Genomic DNA, 14585 nt, shown 5'->3' with positions numbered 1-14585 from the left:
TAAATAAAATCATGCCCTTTCATAATTTTATTGAACTGACTTGTAGGACTACCAGGGCCATCATGTATGGCTATGTCAATTGCATCTGGAATAAAGGCATGCAGCCCAGGGGAAATGGATGTGCTTTGAAATCCAGCCTTTACTATGTCAAGCCTTGTGTCATTACTAATACAAAGTGGCACCTTTTGTCTAATAGTCCCCCTAACAGGGGACCTTTGTACAATTTATGAGCTCAGAGGGTGTCCCCCCACCCTTGTTCTTTGGGGTTTTTTTGTTTGTTTGAGATGGAGTTTCACTCTTCTTGCCCAGGCTGGAGTGCAATGCTGCGAACTTGGCTCACTGCAACCTCTGCCTCCTGGGCTCAAGCGATTCTACTGCCTCAGCGTCTGGAGTAGCTGGCATTACAGGTGTCTCCCACCACGCCCAGCTAATTTTTTTGTGTTTTTAGTAGAGACAGGGTTTCATCATATTGGCCAGGTTGGTATCAAACTCCTGACCTCAGGTCATCCACCCGCCTCAGCCTCCCAAAGTGCTGGGATTACAGGCGTGAGCCACCGCGCCCAGCCGAGGGTGCCCCTTTTTTAACACACACAAAGATACTGTGAACGCTAGAAGTGGTCCAAAGGACCAATAGTCTTCCTTAAAAACAATCTCAGAGCAACCACCCATGCTAGGAATTAAATACTACAAATTTTTTTCCATTCTTTCAATATATCATACACAGAATAGCCCTGACAAATATAGGTAGAAGAGAACATACTTTTGCATAAGTAAGTAAGCAACCACTGACTGCATTTTGAGATTCTGTTCCATCACTGGATCTCCACATAATCTATATCATCCCAGTCATTAGCTAACAGACAAAAACTGCCTACATACATGCACAATTCTCTCTTTCCGGAAAACCTATATACTATTTTTCCATTTTCCTTAAGGACAGCCAAATTTTCATTGTTCTCTCTAAGGTGTAAAAACCTGATCATCCTGTGTATACAGCAAAGTAATTTCTGAGAATTGTAGCAAAACAAGATTGTACAGAGATTTTGCAGTCTATTGTAATTGACAGTACATTTAGCTTAGGGATACCAGATAAAAATATCATAAATATATGCCACCACTCTCATCCTGCCTTCAATAACCATAACAATAACTTCTAAAATCTTTTCTTCCTGATGCATCTATAAACAATTAGCATGTCTTTGTTAAACTCTAATTGCTCTTCCTACACAGCTGTGTCACTATACAGCTCAAGAAAGAAGGCCCAACTGTTAAGACAGTTATTAATAAAATCATGCCATAACAAACTGAAAAGGCCTGGGGAGTTTGAGAAAAGCAGGTCTCCCCAACGTCCCTTCAGAAAACCAGCATTTAAATGCTGAGCTTCTCCACCCTCTTCTTTTAAACCTAAGTCCTTAGTAAGAGGTGCAAGAATGTAGAGGTAAGAAGATGGCCTCTTGAGCTAGACTTCATGGATTTGAATTCCAGCTCTTCCACTAATTAAATTGTGTGAATAGGACATACTACTCTACCTCTCTGTGCCTCAGTATTCTCATCTGTAAAGTGGGGCTAATAATGATTCATACTGTTATAACTACATGACTTAATAAAGAACTTAGAAAAGCATCTTGAAAATATTAAATGCTCAAAATACTTAAAGAAAAAATATGTATTGCTTTTATGTATTGTATAATTTCCCATTACAGGTTTGTTTTGTTCTGCTTTGTTTTGTTTTTAAAATGTTTAAGTTTCCCCAGCAACCTAATTACATCTTTAGTGACTAGGCAGAGCTAAGGTCTGGTATTTAAGTCTGCACAAACTACCTGTTAGTGCTTCAACAACACCATGGCTAAAGCAAAGGAAGAGTCTTTTTCTGGGAAACAGTTGCAAAGTGCTGGAGATATTCATTGAATGAGCCAAGCCTACTCTAAACCTTAGAGTTTTTCACCCTTCAAAGTGACACAATATAGGATGACAACATTCCCATCCCTTTCTACTTGAGAAACTCCAAAAGCTGTTTGTCCCAGAAATATCTTGACATGTTGGAAGTTTTCAGCTTCAGGAAATGAAATTTTCTGCAGTGGAGGATTGAGACATCTATAATTTTGACATGAAATTACTTCACTTAGTAGAGAAGAAAAATATTCTTCAAGAATAAAATCCTGAGATGAAATAACTCCAATGTATTTTAACCCACATTTGGTCTCTATCTGTATGTCCTCATAATCATACAACTTATTTGTCAAATTTAGTGACCAAAAATACAGTTTCCACACTGAATCAGGTAAGCTGCCTTTGATTGTTAGTAACTGAATCTCTCACCAGCAGTGGATTAATGATAAGTAGATTTCATTTTTCACAAAAGGCTGTAGTAGTTGGCTTACTTCCTCCTCACTTTCTGCCATCCTCAGGAGATTGGCATACCCATCCTCAGGCTCATTGTCTCATGGTCACAAGGTGGTTGCCTCAGCTCCACATCATAAACTCACATAGCAGAATCCAAAGAAAGAGGGAAGGAAAGATGCCTCTTCTTGGACATTTTTCTATGTCTCTTTTCAAGAAGCACCCCTCACCTCAACCCAGCAGTCTTGATCTTATATCTCATTGGCCAGAATTGTCTGGCATGGACAGTCCTGGCTGCAAGAAAATGTGGCAAATTATCTGGTATTTCCAGACTTTACCATGGGAAGAGGAAAAAGAGGAAGGGAAATGGCTATTTAGTAGGTAACAACAGCATCTGCCATACTTGCTTATAGATTATATTCTTTTCCTGGGTTTTCTTCTGCAAAACTCTTAATTATCATTTTTTTTTTTTTTTTTTTTTTTTTTTGAGACGGAGTCTTGCTCTGTCGCCGGGGCTGGAGTGCAGTGGCCGGATCTCAGCTCACTGCAAGCTCCGCCTCCCGGGTTCACGCCATTCTCCTGCCTCAGCCTCCCGAGTAGCTGGGACTACAGGCGCCCGCCATCTCGCCCGGCTAATTTTTTGTATATTTTAGTAGAGACGGGGTTTCACCGTGTTAGCCAGGATGGTCTCGATCTCCTGACCTCGTGATCCGCCCGTCTCGGCCTCCCAAAGTGCTGGGATTACAGGCTTGAGCCACCGCGCCCGGCTCTTAATTATCATTTAAGAAAAATTGTGTCTGTTACTTTCTTGGTAAACCTCCTCTGATCCAGCCCTAGGCAGTGTTGGGTGTTCATTCTTCAGTGATTTGACAGCACTTTGCACACATGTACATGAACATGTACCACTTGGCATTGTGATGGTTGTTGGTATTTGTTTCCCCACTGCAGAGCTAACTGGAATGCAAAACATTATCTTAGCCACTGTATCCCAAATGTCTATGGCAATATGGTGGAAAAAATTAGACCAAATTATTTAAACTGTAATGATGGAACTATTCCTAAAGATTACACACACATTGTACTATATTAGGCAGCATATAAAATCACTAAATAATTTTCTGAAAGAAATTAAATGTAAGGGTAAAATTGGTTATATTGATGATCATCCAGTTAACTAGAGTCACTCTTTTTCAACAAGATTTTCTCTGGAATAACAAACAAAAGAGAAAAAAAAAGAACATACAGCATCTACCCTGGCTCTCCCCCAGGAACAGTGCTTTTCAAAACTTCAGAATGTGAACTGCATGGCTCTCATAATGCCTGGGTTTATAATACAAGCCTTTCTTCCTGATGTCCAGAGCCCTAAAAACAATGACCAACCCAGTAACACCAAGACTCCAGGTGTAGGACAGGAAATAAACAAGATAAGCCTAGAATATCTTGACCTATCAGATAGCATAGAAGCTAAAAAAAAGATCAGTGGTGTCATATCAAAAGAACTGACACCTCTCTCCTTGGCTTGCAGATGGCCATCTTGTACTCACATGGTCTTTTCTCTGTACATGAGCATCCCTGATTCTCTCCTTATATCCAATTTTCCTCTTCTTATAAGGTCACCAGTCGAACTGGATTGGAGCCCACCCTATTGACCTCATTTTAACTTAATCACCTCTTTCAAGGACTTATCTTCAAATATAGCCACATTCTGAGGTACTAAGGTTGAAGCTCTAAAGCTTCAACATATTAATTTGGGGGTGGACACAATTCGGCCACAACAGCTGTCATACTTAGCAACCCTACATCATGACCTAACATTCTGGGAATTTGTCTGACTAGCCAATCTTTCTCCACAAACCTAAAAAAAGTCAAGAATTGAGTCAAGTTTGGTGGGGGCACTTCCTTTACCTTTGCTCCCAACAGATTCTAGGTATCCAAAAACTTAAATCAGGTCTAAAAGATATTCTGCCTAGAAGAAAACAAGCATTTTGTATAGAGAGGAGTTATTTTTATAAGTCTCACAAATTGGGATGTGCAGTTTCCCATCCAAATCCAATGAACCTGTCATAGTCATAGCTCGAACAACCAATGTCTTTCCAACTTTGCTTGAGGCACCTTATCCCATGCAGAGAATGATGTGTGCAGAGAAAACATATCTTTGCCTGAGTATAAAGTTGCAAATGGTCAATATGAACCCCTCTGTGTACCATCTGCATTAACGGAGTGACATAGGAAACTTCCCACCAGGAGCAGCAACAGAGCTTACCCTCCAGTGCCCAACCATCCCTCAAATGGCCCTCACACATGTACTCTCTACCTGGGTTCCCTGCCAACATCTTGTTCAAAGGTTCAGCAGGAACAAGCAGAGCATTCTGTTCACAAGTGGTTTGGTTTGTGTCCTGTTCCAAATTTTCTAGGCACCTAAACAAATCACAGCCCTCCTCCCTCTCTTAGTCCTCCCTCTCTCATCATTCTGCCAATGAGAAACAAAACTGTGGTTGTTTCATGGGGCATTGTTTTGCTACCTAAAATGAGGTTATATTATCAAGGACTCCCCCACCCCTATCATTTATGAGAGCTTACTTAACCCAAGATCTCATCTAATCAAATATATTGGCTAAGCTGGCATTATTGTGGGCTCTAAACCAGACCACTGAAGCCTGTCAGACCCACCTGCATTGTGCTTTACCTTCCCACTTCAGAGAAAAATGAAGGAAGATTTTTTTCCCAAAACAGTTCTGCCCAAATTTGTATATTTGTATTAGGATTTGCAGAAGCCTGTAATTTCTAGATTTCTCCTTATTAAAACTTATGAGTACAAAAGTATCGTTGCTCCTTAATTCATCAGACTGACATAACGAGTTATATATGTTACACCTTCTGTCTTCATAAGACCACCAAGATTCCAGCAACCACAACTCCCAATTATTCTGTATTCCTGAGTTCCCTACAGACAATTAGTCCAAAACAATCCTACCAAGTAAGTAAGACCTTGGAAAAGTCAATATTCAAGGTCACTGGAAAGAAACTAGAGCATGAAGTCTTACAGACAAAGCTGTGGGAAGAAGGAAAAGACCTGAATATTCCCATGTTGGAGAGAATAGCTCCAGTGGCATTGACAGAGGGAGCAGAGAAGGGGTTGTGTATGAGAGGACTGGGAGGTGATTAGCCTGGGATGTGGCTGCAAAATGTGTCCTTGCCATAATGTGTCCCGCCATATGGCAGAAGCTCTGCCATAGAGAACCTCTGCCCTTGTGCTATCCAGGCTATGGATCATAAGTCTTAGAAATCAGAAATCTGGGCTTTGATATGGGCACCTGTCAGCTGAGCAAAGGAAACTGTAGGAAACTCTTCTCAATCCTTCCTCTTAGATACAGCAAAAGCATGGAAAGAGCCTACATTTTGTAGTCAGGAGAGCTTGGTTTCTAATCTTCTACTGTTCTACTTGCTATATTTATAGCTATGGGCAAATAACTTTCCTGAATCTCCATGTTCTTACATGTAAAATGAAGATAACACCATCAGAAGGTGATTTGTTTGAGGATTAAATTATATACTGTAGGTAAAGTACCTGCCATGTGGTACAGCTCAATAGATTGTTTTCCTTCCAGAAAAAGTCCTGAAAGTCAAGACAGAGAATCATTGACCAAAATATCTTTTTAATTATTTAATAACAGGAAGCATAGCTTTCTACATGGGTAGATCTTGGAAACATAATGTTGAGTTTTTAAAAAAACTGCTGGATGATGCATAAAATACAACACCACTTAAACAAAACTTTAAGTTTAAAACAATATTATATACTATTTTAGATATATATGTAGCAAAAGTATAAAAATATAGACCAGAAAGATAATAATAATAATAGTTACCTCTAGCAGGGGAGGGGACTAGAAAGGTATAAAAACTAATTTTAGTGCATGAACTTTAATTGAAACTTCATTCCAGGAAAAAAAAAATAGTCATAAAAACATTCTGAGAATAACTGGGGAAATTTTAATAATGGACTAAATACTAGATAACTTCATTAAGCTATTGATAATTATTTTAGAAATGATGAAGTTATGATTTGTGTAGAAATCTTATTCTTAGAAGATGGATATCAAAGTCTAATGATCTCTACGACTGACTTTTAAATGGTTTCGCAAAGCTTATGTGTTATGTGTACACACACATACCAAAGAGACAAAATCACCTTAGGGCTTGGTAAACTAAAAAGAATACAGAAGTCCCTAAGTGGTAGCCTGAGATCACTACAGCAATGGCCATTTCCAGAAGAAGTGCAGATGAAGGTTAAGGTTTCGAGGTCCAAAAACCCCAGTAAGAGAGTGAAAGCCAGAGTCCCCAGGCTTGTTTCTCTAGTCTAGACTACACATGGATGATTTCTACTACCTGCAGGACCAATCTGTCCTCTCACCACACTTTCCTTTCTGCCATTGTAGCTCTAATTAACACAGAGAGCAATTTTCTGTTTATTTGTCTCTATCCCCTACCAGTCCATGAGCATCATGAGGACAGAGACTATGTCTGTCTTTTTGCTATTGTACTTCCAGCACAGACTACAACAATGCCTGGCACATAGTAAGTACTTAGTAATTATTTGTTTAATTAATCTATTATGGCCATTGTCCAAGAGGAAGATGCCCCATCTCTTCTCCTCAGCTACCCAGCCATGCCACAAAACACCAACAGATCCTAGAAATATGCTCTTTAGAGTTCATTTCAGTCAACAACATTTGTAAAGTGCTGTGTACACTGAAATCACAGTTGAAGCCGCCATGATCCCTGTGCCTGTCCAATAGTTACTTTTAGAAGTGTTTATTTGCACCCATAAAAAATGCTTGCATGGTATTATTTAGTTAATTTAAATAGTCTTTAGTTTCCTACTTACCCAAAAGCATTTAAAACATCTCTCTGAAAGAATGATGCTAGACAGATACACTTACTATCTTTCGTTTATTTACAGATGTAAATAAGGTAGATTCCGGGTTTCTTTATTCCATAAGTCAGTTATAGACTTAGTAACCAGAAATCCACCTCATGTATGACATAATGCTTGGTAGTGGTGTCCTCATTATTAAGTTTTCATAGACAAATATACTTGCTGTATACAGCCACAATTTAAGTACATATATTTCATTCAAAAAGCTACCTGGAATACACCCAGTTGAGGAGCCAAGATAATTCACATTCCCTTTTAGTGGCTAAGAAAGTGTCCAGGAAGAGCAGCCTGGCAGACACAGAAGGCAGTACCATAGAAGAGACGTTGGCATGAGGGGATATCCAGAAGAAAAGGTCAGTAAAATACACCAATAGTCAAATTCTCTAAAAAATCAGCAGATGAGGAAATATTGAAGCTATATTTCAGCAAGTAAATATGATTCTCATAAAATATGGAAAGATAAAGGACAGAGAGAAGAAACAAGAGAGGAAAGTAAAGAAAGAAGAAGCAGTGCTACATGATCAACAAAATGTGCAGTTAAGAAGTACTTTGGGAGACATGTCAGTAGGTACAGCAGGTTGATAAGCCAGACCTTTCTACCCAACTCAAACTGTCTTGCTTCATACAATCAATGTGTGAGTAGAACATGTATTAACTGGATTATATATTAATATATGAGAGGAGTTTACCATGTGAAGTATTTCTTTTGGTAAACTGTATTTCTTTTTTTTTTTTTTTTGAGATGGAGTCTCACTCCATTACCTAGGCTAGAGTGTAATGGCATAATCTTGGCTCATTACAACCTCCGCCTCCTGGGCTCAAGCAATCATCTCACGTCAACCTCCCAAGTAGCTGGAAATAAAGGCACAGGCTACCATGCCCACATAATTTTTTCTGTTTTTAGTAGAGACAGAGTTTCACCATGTTGCCCAGGCTGGTCTCGAACTTCTGAGCTCAAGTGATCCACCTACCTCAGCTTCCCAAAGTGCTGGGATTACAAGTATAAGCCACCACACCTAGTCTAAGTAAACTATATTTCTTTAATGAATAATCATTTAGTAATGTGTCTTTCGTCCCAACAGGTCTTTATCAATCCATTTTGCTAAAAATATAGAACACCTGCAATTTCACTTTTCTCTGAATGGTAACCAAAATATCAAAATGTGCTTCCCAGAAATCCTGAAGTTTCTTGACAATTTTTGTTGTTGTTGTTGTTGTTATTTGGAATAAGGAAACCAACACTATTTAACTATTTTTGTTGTTGTTGTTGTTGACACAGAGCCTCGCCCTGTCTCCAGGCCAGAGGGCAGTGGCGTGATCTCGGCTCACTGCAACCTCACCTCCCAGGATCAAGCGATTCTCCTGCCTCAGCATCCCAAGTAGCTGGGACTACAGGCACACGCCACCATGCCTAGCTAATTTTTGTATTTTTAGTAGAGACAGGGGTCTCACTGTGTTGGCCAGGATGGTCTTGATCTCTTGACCTCGTGATCCTCCCGCCTCAGCCTCCCAAAGTGCTGGGAATACGGCCATGAGCCACTGTACCCAGCCCCTTAAGTCATTTTTTAAACCATGAAATTGCAAACAAATCCTCTTAAAAATTAGAAAGATGTGATATTTTTATTTAAAGGTAAAGATACTTCCCAATTAATGTAAATACTGGGTACAATCTATGATTTCCAATAAACCTTCATGGAAATACATTTCTAGTATATTTACTAACTCCATTCCCTGAAAATACTTTAAACCTTTCATTTTGAATGTTTTTAATTAAAAGTATGTTATACTTTCCTCAGGAGATAACTTTTGAAATGTAAAATTAAATACATCATCTAGATTAAAACAAGGAAGATTTTTTAATTTTAAAAACAGACTTTTGAACATAAGGTACAGCAGCAATAATCTTTTGCCAAAAAATAAAAAAAAAAAATCTGGAAAATATCAACCTTCAGGAAGGTCCCTCTATAGCAACCTGTGGCCTGCCCACGAACCTTAATTAGTTTGAGAGATCATGATATAGAGCCTCTTCAGACTGGATAGGAGTGGTAGCTCTCTGTGGAGAAATAGAGCAAGCCTTTGTACCAGGTAATTTAAGGAGCAGCAACAGGCTAATATGTAGACAAGAGAGGGTGTAGCATGTGGTGTAGTTCTCAGCAGAGCAGCAGGCCTCTAATGAGGCCCAGTAGTGGATAGCAGCTGGTAAACTTGGGGCACAAAATAGGAGGCTCTGAAGGCCTTTATCTGCTAACAAAAGACTGCAAATTGCTCAAAGCCCTGAGTGGGCAATGAGAACATGTTCATATGGTGAGCCAGTATATAAATTTTCAAAACAAATATTACAATATATGAATTTACATTGCAATGACAATCAGTAGAGTTCTGTGACTGTAGACATTTTGGCAAGAATAGATACAAGAATTGGCTATTAAATTTTGTATAAGAAAATCACCACCTGCTCTTCTGTCCGACCTGGAACACCCAGTCTGAGATGCATATAGTGTATGTTGTAACTATTTGTGTAACCATGACATATATTCTGTCTGCAACTCCAAACAACTGACAATTAAAACATGATATGTTTTATAGAGTAGTACAAAATGAATGGAATTTATGCATGATGAAATCACTTCCTAGTTACCCAATAAGAAATTAATAATGTAACAGCAAATCTTATAAACCACAAGAAAATGCTCAAATCTCTTGTGATAAGAGAACAAAACAAGAGTGATCCTAGATTTTGATGACTGATCCTAAATAGGTTTTTGTGGATCCTTAAATCCTTTTCTGCCCTCTGTATTTGCTTTCTAACAGCAAGCATTCTCTTCTGTAGTTCTATTGGCAGGGTGGCACAACCAGGGATTTCCAAAGGAAAACCACATGTCTGGATACTAAATATACTATTTGGTTAAATACTGAATTTTTTTAGCACTGATGTGAACAATCTCAGAAGTTTGTTTCCTGCATTCTATATCTCTTGAGAAAACAGTTTTTCCAACTTTACATTTATGGATACACAGGATAAATTTTCAAGGAAAAGGAGAGCATATCTTGCACCCATTACAGATCCAAAGCAAAGAAAGACTCAATCCTAACAGTCAACAACTGGGTGTGGTGGCAAGTTCCTATAGTCCTAGTTTCCTGGGAGGCTGAGGCAGGAGGATCACTTCAGCCCAGGAGTTTCAGACCAGCCTGGGAAACATAGCAAGGCCCTATTCAAACAAACAAACAAAAAAAAAAACACATGTCACAGGTCATGTGTCTCCTACTCTTGTAATAATCTGAAGCACTCATTTAATTTTAAAAGAACCCCCTTTGCATTTATTAACACCTTGCTTGCAAGGCTTTGTTACTCTTGAAATTTGTGAACCACCATAATTGTACCTTCATGATTTATAATTTGAAATGATTTTTTACTCACATTTTTTCCCATCTTCCCCACATCTAATCCTTCACGTTTTTTCTAGTCCTTCATCTGATGTCTCACTTCCATAGCCATCCTGTAGGTCAGTCCCCATCACCTCAGCTCTGGTGAAAGGCCAAGAAGACAGGCTACTCCCTGTCTGGCATCTCTATCTTGTCAATACTGTTTAGCCGTGGAATGCCTCAAACTGTGTGCTCTCTGCTGTGTTACTCTGTACGGAGAACCTGCAGTGGCTCCTTATTTCCTGAAGGACCTGTCTAACATGGAAGCTATCCACCAACTGTCCTCGAGTTCACACTTGTCTGAACTTTCCTCCCAGTGCATCCATTTTCTGGCAAGTTCCCAAAGCAACTCTCTGCCTCTTTATGGAAGCACCTCAACCTACTTCTCCCATCAGGCCCGCTTCTATCTCCTATCTACTCATGCCACCTCCCCTACAAGTGTTTCCTAACTATTGAACATATGTCTTAGTACTTAAAGTAGATCGTAGGCAGGAAATTAATTTTCTGCTGGCACTCTAGTAATTTAATAAACATGTATTGAGGGCCCTAAATGAAAAAAAAAATACAACATTGTTCATTCCCAGTAATCTAGATAGACACATTTGAGATACAAGATATAACCCACATCCTAGATCAGATATTATTTTTAAAGGTTCTTCCTCCATTGGGATGATTTACGCTACAGGTTTTGTCCACCAGAGAAGATAATTACATTGACCCAACAATTACAAATTCTTTCACCTCACACAATACACACACATCCTCTCTCTCGTTCTCTCTCTCTCTGTCTCTCCTCAACTATGCACTGCATTAAACCTCATTCATTGTTCACAACTTTGTATGTAACAGCCTCACTGGAAAGTGTCCTATCATTCATTGATGAATAGGGTTAAGTATTCAATCAGCAGAAAATGTGAGCAATAATTAGCCTGGAAGAGGATGAGGACATGTGGGCTCACCTTTTTCCTGTTCAGACCACGTACTCCCAGGCAGAGTACGCATTCATTCAAGTTAGGTGTTGGTGCCCATGACAGAACATGAAGAAGAATCCTGAGATAAGTAGTTTACCTCCATAAATTGCATATATACATAGCAAGTTGATTCTTCCAGCCAGGAATATTTTTGTTTTTATTCATCATTATTACTAAAGACACAAATTTTTGTTTATAATTCATGCACAGTAAACTGATAGTTTTGGGCTCTGAAAACAGATTCTTGCTGCTGATTTGTTTCAGCAAATGACTGAAGCAAAGCACAGGCGAGAGCAAGTGTGCCCAGCTCCCCCCTACCTCTTCTCCCTCACACAGTCTCCCTCAAATCCTGATGAGCTGAGCCCATCAAAAGTCTCCAGTGTGTGATGCTCATTCAATTACAAAGTCCATTCGACTTGATTATGGATCATAATGAAAATACCCGCCTTAGGCTAGAGGAATGGCCCGGTCGGAGGTGCGAGAATAGGAGCCACTCAGCAGGGGCCAAGTGAAGCACCAGGCAGCCAGGGTTGGTGGCCTTAGGGGTCAGTCATTTGTCACAAGCCACAGTCAGTGAGGTTCTAGCAAAATTACCTAACCTCTCAGATGCCACACTGCAGCTCCCCTACTGACAGATGGAGCCCTTGGTTGAAATATTCCCAGATGGAGCTTTTGGTTAAAAGAGTTGGTCTTTTTACAAAGTTTATGTTTCAATTTCCTATTAACAAATTGTTTTGACCCCTATAATGGTCATTTCTAAGACTGATTTGGCTCAGTGATAGTCTTCCTTTATATGCCCAATTTTACTAGGAAATCCCAACACTAACGAGTATTAGCTTTTATTCCAGTGGTAAGGGTAGCACTCTTTCCAGATATCTTCTTTTGTAAGTGCTCAGTCCACTTATATTTGAAAATAACATTGTTATGCATACTCTTACTCACAAGCTAGTTAGAATCCCACACTGTACATAAAACAATGACAATTACCTTTTCAATATCTTTCTTCTCTACTGGGCAAGAAGCTCCAAGAAGATAAGGAGGAAAGAATCTCCTCTGTTTTCTTAATCAATGTGTGCCCAGGTCCTAAGACAGTGCCTGCTCACAAAAAAAAAAAAAAAAAAAAAAAAAAGTTGAATAGTTAAATCATAAAAATGACATATTAACTTCAACCTCAGTGCTATCATAAAGATATCTATGTCCAACATTTTACTATGAGACAGTGTTTTCCAGGTGTTCCTAAAGCTGTCCTCACAGGGTTAACAAAAATTCTGGATAGAAATAGAGTTATAATTAAGCATTTATCAGGCTGCACTTTGGCCCATTTCCTTGTAAAGGAAAGTCACCGTAGCACTAGACACTGACCATTTGCATCCCAATGTTTCTATAGATAGGATTTCTGATGTTAGAATCATAAGGCTTTTGCTTAAGAATTGCTAAAGCAGATTCTGAATTCTAGCAGAACAGCTGATGCCAATCATTTTAAAGACCCCCAACTGAGGAACTGAATCAGCCTGAGAATACAGTTTCTTCACCTCCCAGTCCCATAACTTCACACTGCACTCTCACCAACCGATGATCTCCACACTTTGGCTCACTCCAACACCCTTAAAAATCTTAACCCTAGGCCGGGCGCGGTGGCTCAAGCCTGTAATCCCAGCACTTTGGGAGGCCGAGACGGGTGGATCACGAGGTCAGGAGATCGAGATCATCCTGGTCTACACGATGAAACCCCGCCTCTACTAAAAAATACAAAAAACTAGCCGGGCGAGATGGCGGGCGCCTGTAGTCCCAGCTACTCGGGAGGCTGAGGCGGGAGAATGGCGGGAACCCGGGAGGCGGAGCTTGCAGTGAGCCGAGATCGCGCCACTGCACTCCAGCCTGGGCTACAGAGCGAGACTCCGTCTCAAAAAAAAAAAAAAAATCTTAACCCTAAGCCTTTTGAATAGATGGATTTGAAGATTCCTCCCATTTCCTTTTTTGGCTGTCCTATATTTAAAACTCTTTTTCTGCTCCAACCTGAAGTCTCAGCATATTGACTTGCTGAGCAACAGACCTATTACAGTTACATTCCTTAGTTTAGTCTAGTAAGACTAGTCATCACCAAAAATAAACCTTATTTAAACACAGAGGGTAGAGAAAAACTAGGAAAAATCCCAAGGTAATGGAAAACCTCACTCATGCTCCCTCAGCTTCCTATATATATCATGTGATATTTTTAGTGACAGGGTGATTTTCCTCCTTGCTGCCCTTGGGTCCCAGCAAAGATAAAGGATGCCATTCTTCAGGAAGTCATCCAGCCTAAACTGAGTCTATGTGTGAACAAGATACTGGGATGCATTTCCTGACTTCTTTGGCCTCAAAGTTCATAGTTCAGCAATACCAAATTACCTATCACCTTACACTTCCATGCTTATGCCTATAATCTGCCTTCTGCCTGGAAAACCTGCCCTCAATACCATGATCTTCTTCATTTGGCTATTTTCTATTTGTCCTTCAAGTCTCACGTCAGGTCATTTCTTCCAGGAAGCCTTCCTTGACTGCCCTAGGTTGGTCTCCATACCTCCCACAGAACACTGTGCTACCTCTGTCATCATACATCATATTATGTTAAGTGGATCCATTTATTTGCCTGTGTCCTTCTAGAAATCTAGCTCTGAATGTGCAGGAATTGTGTCATCTTCTTAATTTCCTCAACTCCTAACACAATGCTGGACAAAGAGTAGTTGTTCCATAAATATAATGAGTCAATAACCTTTCCTTCAGAAGGGACAGAGATGGTGAGGCAGGGCACATCCATGGACTATACACTCACCTGGAGAAGCAGTAAGGCATGAATGAGAGTGAAACTGGTGAAACAGAGCAAGGCCAAAAAGGTTCTGAAGGCCTCATGTGGGCAGCTGACAAGGAAGGGA

This window comes from Trachypithecus francoisi, unplaced genomic scaffold (assembly GCF_009764315.1).
Source record: "Trachypithecus francoisi isolate TF-2019V2 unplaced genomic scaffold, Tfra_2.0 Lachesis_group15, whole genome shotgun sequence".
Taxonomy (NCBI): Eukaryota; Metazoa; Chordata; class Mammalia; order Primates; family Cercopithecidae; genus Trachypithecus; species Trachypithecus francoisi.
This window is presented reverse-complemented; position numbering follows the sequence as displayed.